This window comes from Microtus ochrogaster, unplaced genomic scaffold (genome assembly GCF_000317375.1).
Source record: "Microtus ochrogaster isolate Prairie Vole_2 unplaced genomic scaffold, MicOch1.0 UNK138, whole genome shotgun sequence".
Lineage (NCBI taxonomy): Eukaryota > Metazoa > Chordata > Mammalia > Rodentia > Cricetidae > Microtus > Microtus ochrogaster.
In genome coordinates this window covers 481,161-489,691 of record NW_004949236.1, presented here as the reverse complement: position 1 = coordinate 489,691, position 8,531 = coordinate 481,161, and the positions used below count along the sequence as shown (strand labels likewise).

At 39.0% G+C, this 8,531-nt stretch overlaps 1 pseudogene; it reads left to right on the top strand.

Annotated features, from left to right (window-relative positions):
- The first annotated feature begins 5,957 nt into the window (after positions 1-5,957).
- LOC101991924 overlaps positions 5,958-8,531 on the top strand; it is a 7,990-nt pseudogene continuing 5,416 nt past the window's right edge.

The window sequence follows — 8,531 nt, the reverse complement described above, 5'->3', positions numbered from 1 at the left end:
CTGTTCAGTGCCCCATTTTTTAATTGGGTTAATTAGCATTTTAAAGTCTAGTTTCTTGAGTTCTTTATATATTTTGGAGATCAGATCTCTGTTTCAGGGTTGGTGAAGATCTTCTCCCAGTCAGTGGGTTGCCTTTTTGTCTTAGTTACAGTGTCCTTTGCTTTACAGAAGCTTCTCAGTTTCAGGAGGTTCCATTTATTCAATGTTGCCCTTAATGTCTGTGTTGCTGGGGTTATACGTAGGAAGTGATCTCCTGTGCCCATGTGTTGTGAGGTACTTCCCACTTTCTCTTCTCTCAGGTTCAGTGTGTTCAGATTGATATTGAGGTCTTTGATCCATTTGGAGTTGAGTTTTGCGCCTGGTTTTTGACACTAACGAAGATCAAAATGTAAGGACTCTTAAACTCCAGTACTATGTCTTCCTGAATGCTGCCTTGCTTCCCACCATAATGATAATGGACTTAATGTCTGAACTGTAAGTGAGCCACCCCAATTAAATATGTTACTCACCTTGAATCCCAGAAGCACTCAGGACACAAAGTCGGAAAGATGTTTATGAGTATGAGGCCAGACTGATCCATATACTGGTTTCCAGGCCTGGCAGGACTACATAATCCCTGACTCAAAAAGAATCATAAGGACAGAATGTAGTATCAAAAATTGTGAGAAAACCTTTGTTTTTCCTCTAGTTTTGTTGAACTCTGAAAAGACATTCTTCAGATACCATATAAAGTAAACTGTATATAATCCCCATACCTTACTGTTTATTGGAAGTTCAGCCCCCAAATACATTCTATTTGACAAATCCTTTGTCTAGTACTGAAATAGTATACATAAACTTTATCATGAAAGAAAACAAAACGTTCCAATAAATTTTTGTGGGTTTTTTTTTTTTTTTTTTTTTTTTTTGAGACAGGGTTTCTCTGTGGTTTTGGAGCCTGTCCTGGAACTAGCTCTTGTAGACCAGGCTGCTCTTGAACTCACAGAAATCTGCTTGCCTCTGCTTCCCGAGTGCTGGGTTTAAAGGCGTGCGCCACCACTGCCCGGCCAATTTTTGTCTTTTTATTTGCCTTCAAAATCTTCAAACTATAGTCAAACAACACATATACCAAATGCTGAGAAACTGTAGAGTTAAGATGCGAATGTGACAACGTGTACATGCATACATTTAGTTTACAAATGACCAAGGTCAGGGCTAGAGAGATGATCCAGTGTTTGCTTTTCTGTAGGTTCCCGGTTTGATTCACATCAGTTAACATGGTAGCTATCAACTGTGTGACTCTTGTGTCTGGGGATATGGTGCCTTCTGGATTGTGCACATACTTCATGTGTATGCTGCATAGACACATGCAGTCAAAACAGCCATACACATAAAATTGGGACCCTCCCCAATCATGATGAAATGATAATTGCCTTATTCTTCCACAATTGTTTGTTCTCAGTTCTTTTTGAACAGCAATTTAATGTAGATTATTTACTACCAAAGTATGAGACTTTCTTCACCAAGGCTGAAAGTACAAATCTTACAAAGGATGAATAATTCAATCACAGAGTAGTAAATGTCATCATTAACAAAATGTTTGCTCTGCCCTTAAACCAGTAATCTCAACCCATGATCTTCTACCATGTTTACTATATCAGGCAACAATTCCTTTCTGTGGAAATGGAATCAGTCCTATTGAATGAAGCTGGTAATGCCCATAAGCAGTTGTGCCGGTATTGCACCACTGCATGCATCTTATAAGTTGCCTGTTATTGTAGATTGCAGGTTGTAGTGGTAAGACCATTGACATCCTTTCCCAGCCTAGGGCCCATACAGGACCTTGCATGGCTACAATAGCCAACAGAGAGCTTTCCCTCATAAATTCTAGATGGCTCTCTTGGAACCAAAATGTTCAGTGTGTTCAGAACCACCATGTACTTACAGTCACCAAGAAATCACTGATAATAACCTATTTTGTTTGGTGTGACAATGGGGACTCCATGACCAGTAAGTACTAGACAGACAGACAGTAGCTGTTGGTACAGAGAGTTTTATTTAATAGTTCTGGTGTCTAGGAACAGTACTGTTTACCTATGTGGGAACCTCAGTTCAAATTTTAAAATCATTTTTTCTTAAATTACATGTATTTAACTTGTAAGACATATTCCATGAGTCTACTTCATACATCCTTTCTGTTGGTGTTCAGACATACAGACAGATGAATCAACTCTACAAAGAAAAAGGTGGCTCATTGGTTTACCAAGTTAGAATTTGTTGTCTTCCCAATTTTGGCTTGTCAATGTCTCCTTATCTATTATAAGTAGATGTTTGTCATTGCTCAGGAATAGTATCACACATCAATTCTCTAATTTGGTCACACAATACTTTTTATTCTTTTATTCATTTTTTTTGGAACATCTAGATTGATTTCATAAGTTGATTCTTTAGTTCCCACTTGAACAGCAGTGTATGACTTTCTTTTTCCCACATTTATGCCAACATTAGTTATCATTCTATTTCTGATTATTGATATTGTAGCTTGTGCAGCATAAAATCTTAAAGGAGTCCTAGTCTGCGTTACCTGGCAGGTATATTGTTCATTTTGGTTTTACATTGGGTTGTTTGTTCATTTGTTTTGTTTTTGTTTTGCTTTTTATATATTATTAATTTGTGATTATATAATTAAAACATTTCTTCTTGATGTTTCTCCTGCCAAATCCTCTCATATACCCTCTTTGCTCTCTTTCAAATCCATAACTTTTTTTCGTTAATTTTTTTCATACTACATATCTATCTACATACATATACATTTAAATAAACTACTTAGCCCATATAATGTTGCTTGTTTTTAAGATTGAACATTTGGTATTGAATAAGCAATTGGTATGCTCATCCATGGGAGATGCTACTTTTCCTGCTATAAACATCCCCTGTTTGCCTGTCATCTATGGTTTAGGCCTTGTGGGCATTTTCCCATCCACTTTGGTATGTCCAGTGTTTCTGCTTTTGTTCAGCTGGTTTTTGGGTGGTCATATTCTTGAGATTTTAGATAGAGCTGGCATTACTAAGTGTGATGGCTATTCATGACTACATCTGGAATGAACTACAGTTCAGAAATCGAGGGCATACCTGTGAGAGATTATTATTTGGCTTGTTTTGAGGTGAGTGAATACCTTTCTGAGGGAGGAAGATATACAGCTTTGATCCAGATCTTTTGTTTTGTTTTGTTTTGTTTTTCGAGACAGGGTTTCTCTGTGGTTTTGGAGCCTGTCCTGGAACTAGCTCTTGTAGACCAGGCTGGTCTCAAACTCACATAGATCCGCCTGCCTCTGCCTCCCGAGTGCTGGGATTAAAGGCGTGCGCCACCACCGCCCGGCTGATCCAGATCTTGAGGATGAAACATACACCTTGAATCTGGACCACACCTTCTGCAATATACAATGACGAAAAAGCCTTTTCTGGAATGAAAAAGATTTTGTTCATTGCCTGTGTGTCCTTATCTTGCTAATACATCCATTCTTTCACTGGCATTGAAGCCTACTTTTTTGGAATTTCAGCATGTAGTAAAGACCAGCTGAGACATGCAGCCTTTTGGACTGATCAACTGCTGGGTTTTTTGACTTTCTGTTCACAGTCAACCATTGTTGGATTAGCTGGTCAGCAGCCTGTAAGTCATTCTAATAAATTCTCTTTTATTTGTCTATATATAGAGCAGTGACTTCCTCTGAAGAAAATGCCACTGAAGATTATCAATGTACTTCAAGATCCACCAATAACTGCCTCTAAGCTTAAAACCAGACTCAAGCAAAGCAGGTTCCTAGAAGGGTAATAGGATGTGTAGTTCATGAAGAGCTGTGCTACACTTCAAAAGAAATTAATGATTTTGCTAATTCATTCAAGCAGAAGTCTGGTGAATATATGTTGTAATGAATTTTAATTGTGTGGGATAATGGTATAAGGAACATATAGCTAGATCAGGCTGAATATTTTGATATAGACCCCCTGAATATGGATTCTGGATTTAATATGGATGCTTGCAGGGTTTAAAAAAATATTAATGCTTTCTCTGAATAATTGGCTGAAACATTTGTCAAAAGATATCCTACTGGAAAAGAGTTTGAGATGTCTGATATCCCTTGGATTAGTGTTGAGGAAGGTCTTTTAGTGCTCAGGGAAATTGTAGTGGTAGAGTAGATGTCTTAGGATTTCTGTTGCTGTGGAGAGATACTATGACCATGGCAACTCTTCTAAAAGAAATATTTGAGGTGTCAGCTTACAGTTTCAGAGTTTCACTTCATTATCATCATTATGGGACCTTGATGTGCAGGTAAACATGATGCTGGAGAAAGAGCTGTTACATGCAGGCAACAGGAAGTAGACTTTCTCACTGAATGTGGCTTGAGCATATATGAACTCTCCAAACCCATCTCCACATTGAAGCACTACCTCCTACAAGATCACACCTATGGTCTCAGAGTAATGCCACTCCCTTTGGGGGCCATTTTATGTTTTTCCTGGGGTCATCCTTGTGGATTTTTTGGAATTTCCTTTTTCCCACATTTACCGCTAGTTGCAGAATGGCTCCCTCACTTAAGGTAACACTTTTCTTGCTCTCCCTGCCTTTCCTTGCCCTATCTCAGCAATGGTGTTCTCTCTTGGACTCCTCCTCTTCCCCTTATTCCCTACACTAGCGCTTCTGCTTTCCTTTCATCTCCTACTTCCAATTTTCTCAGGAGAATTTAGCTAATTCTCCTTGACACGTAGATCCATGAATGACTCTCTTAGTGTTCTCCTTGTTACCATTATACAGTAACTTACTGTATTTATACAGTAAAGCTTCACAGACCTTTTCTGCTGCTGGGCCCACTGCAGCAAGTATGTTTGTTGCTCATCCAGTTCAGCTTTTAGCTCAAAATCAGTCACCACCTTCAAGGGTTACCTCAGGGCATATCTAGAAAGTCCTTTGCCTTTTTACTCCTCACTCAGCATTCCTTTTGAGCAGTCTGAACCTTCTAGTCCAGCCCTCACATCCCAGAAGTGATTGTACTCATTCCTAAGGTCCAGCACTCGAAGCTTCGACGTCCTGTGAGAGAAAAAGACAAGGTGTTCAAATGAAAGAAAATAACTAAAACACAGTCAGCTTTCCATTCTCCTTCTCTAATCTTAGCAAGGCCTGTTATGCAAGTGCTCTTGGCATGAGCTACACCTGGATATACTTCCTGCTTTCCTCTCTTCATTTAGTGTTGGCTTCTGATTACTTGAAGGAAACGACAGGGAAGTCTACTCCTTTTATGGCTTCATCTACATTGATATGCCTAGAACTTCTGGAAGTTTATTATATTATTAAACATTAGGTAGTTGCATCTGCTTCTACCATCTTCCAGTCTGAGAACAACAGATACCTCTGATCCACCACAGATCCTATCCACTTTACTGAACATGCCCCTTTTTAGTTATCAAGTGACTCCATGTTTATTTTCCTTTGCCCCTACCTGAGGTGAACATTCTGTGTCAACAGCATATGGATACCAGCAAGTACAGCTTGTAATATCACCACATCTGGGACCTTCATCATTGCCCCTACTGGGAGGCACGCAAAAGGCCATGAGGACACCAATGCTGGCAGTATCTTCATGCATCTGCTGTTGAAAGCCTCCTTGAACATGGATGGAAAGAACTCCATGGGAATCTCTTGCAGTACTGAGATGGTGAAGTCCTCATTCTTCAGGAGACTTTTCACTGCCATCTCCAGGATTGTGGGTGGGGCCTTCAAGCTCATTTTGATGGATCTTGATAAAGAAGGACCTGGGGAAAGCAGGCAAATATTCATGTTATGACCTAGGGATTTGTAAGGCTCACCCATCCCAGAAACCATCCAGGTCAGAATCCTTGTATAAGAAGTCAAGAACACAGTGGGTCTTTTTCTAATATCTGCTCATCTTAAGGCTTTCATCATGTGACATCCATCATTAGAAATGACACAGGTACAGATTAACCATTGTCCCAAAAAGTACCATGCTCTGCTGTTCTGAATCTCCTTTCCCTTTGGAAAATTATTCAGAAGCAAGCAAACAGATCAGTCTTGTGTTGTGCCAAATTGTGACTGATCACCTTTAAAGTCACTTGTGAAATGAGAGTGCTAAGGTCACATGTCCAACTCAACCAAGTTCTCTCTTCCCGTGTCTGCTGTCTGCATTGACAAGAGAGGAGATAATCACAAGTGCCTGACAATCCTGGGCTCCTAGATCCTTTTATGCTCCTTTCTCTTCACAACATCCCTATGTACTGTCATTCCTTCGAGACACTTTTGTCTCACAGGGATATTTATTGTGCATCTGCTTAAAACCTATTATAATTATATTTACTTAGGGTATACTGACAGAGTCTTAGCTCCTCATGTGATAACAATAATGTTTAATCAAAGGAGAAATGGAAGATTCCATTAATCCGTTGATTGGTTGAATCATTTTTGCTTAAATTATTTCCTGCACACATGTGATTTATTCTTACCTGTACCAAAGCTGGGCAACCAGGCTCTATGCAGCCTGAGATACAATTAATAAAACTCTGAGTAGGAAATTGAGGTTCAACCTGAAGAACTAAAGAGCAAAGGAACCAGTCCCTGGCTTGTTCCTCTCCAAATTTATATGCCCTCTACTGCTGGGATTAAAGGCTTGTGAGTCCGTAAGGTGGAGATTAAATGTGTGAGCAACCACCACCTGAATTTGTTTAACATTTCTCTTCTGTTGCCCATGAAGGCCTTGAAATCACAGACATCCTTCTGACTCTGATGTGGGATTCCCCGTGCATGCTGTGAATTGATTAGTTATTTAAAAAAATCTTTCTTAGCCTGTGATAGCATAGAGAAGAGCTAGACAGGGAAAACTATTGAGAATTCTGGCAGAAAGAAGGCAGATTCAGAGAGAAGTCATGCAGCCCAGCAGGAGACAGACCCACAAACTTTACCCAGTAAGCCACAGCATTCTGACAATACACAGATGAATGGAAATGGGTTAATTTAAGTTAGCCAGAAATACGCTTAAGGTATTGGCCAAATAGTATTGTAATTATATGATTTCTGTGTTATTATTTCAGGGCTGAGTAGTGGGAAATTTCTTACAACTTGACTCTGTTTGTCAAATCCTGGAATTAAAGGTGCATGACAGCATTGCCTGATCTCTAGTTGCTTTAGCTTTAACTCTTGTCCTTTGGCAACATTTATCCTAACAAATAATATACCACTACACTTGAGAATGGTCCTAGCAGGCTATACAGACCAAGAAGGAGCTGGTACTCAGTGATAGGCTTTCCTCTCTGAGACTTTGCCTCCAAAACAACTTGATTAATAAAATACAACAAAGATGAAATTTCAGTCCTTACAACTGCAAACACATAATTTGTGAGTCTTAATTTAATGGATTTATAAAAATATTAACCTAGAAGACAGATCCTAATTTGAGCTCCACAATGAAACTAGAAGGCAAAGAGACCAAGGAGTGGCTGTAGGTAAAGACCAAGCTTGCGTATCTGCTGCCCCATCTCAAAACAACAAGAAAAAAGAAAAAGAAAAAAAAACACATGAATCAAAACAGAGCATTTAATGGCATTTCCCATTAAAACAAAACCACACAAAAGCAACAACTCAAATAAATTTGCAAAGATTCCACCTCTCATTTTAATCAACTAGTGAACTATAGGTGCATTGCTAAGGAGTCCTACGCATCATGGAACACTCCTCCTGATGGAGGTGAGTGACTTACCTGATCTGAACACTGGTGACAGGACTTCTGTCTCCAGAAGGGCCAGGCTGTGAGTGAGTGCCCCTTAATGACACTGAGGGTGTTCTCAGCATCCTATAGCCCTTTAATACTCTTTTCCTTTCATGCCCGGCTTTTGTCCCACCCTTAAAGGATTTGCTTCCACTGGATTAGGAGATTAAATCTCTATCCACTTAAACCTATTAATGACCACTTTAGTGTGGCTTGGTTGATCCACAATTCCTTCTAGGAAAACAAAATTACTTAGGAGATTTAGAAGAATTTTTTAATTCACTGATTATATTATTAAGAACCTTTTCCTTTACAGGTACACAAACATAGTGTTATGTGTTTTATTTGGTATAAAAGTTAGTTGGTGTCTCTACGTGGTTTATTTCAGTGAGTGTATATAAGGTGAACGTTTGCTTATATTTCTGTGTGCCTTTGTATGTATATGATAGTGTGCTTTAGTCTGTATTGTATTTACTTTAGTGTGCTTTTCATGTATATGCATATTTTATACATGTGATTTAATATGTGTATTAATTTGCATATTTTCTCTGTGTATGTGTGCTTGTTTAACGATTTCTTCTGTGTTTAGTATAGTGTTTGGTTTGATATTCAATTGTAGGTTTCACTCCTGTCAGGGTAAAACATTGTATCACTGATGTGTCTCACTGAAGCCTTATCAATTAATTTTTAATTTTTTTTTGGTTTTTCGAGACAGGGTTTCTCCGTGGTTTTGGAGCCTGTCCTGGAACTAGCTCTTGTAGACCAGGCTGGTCTTGAACT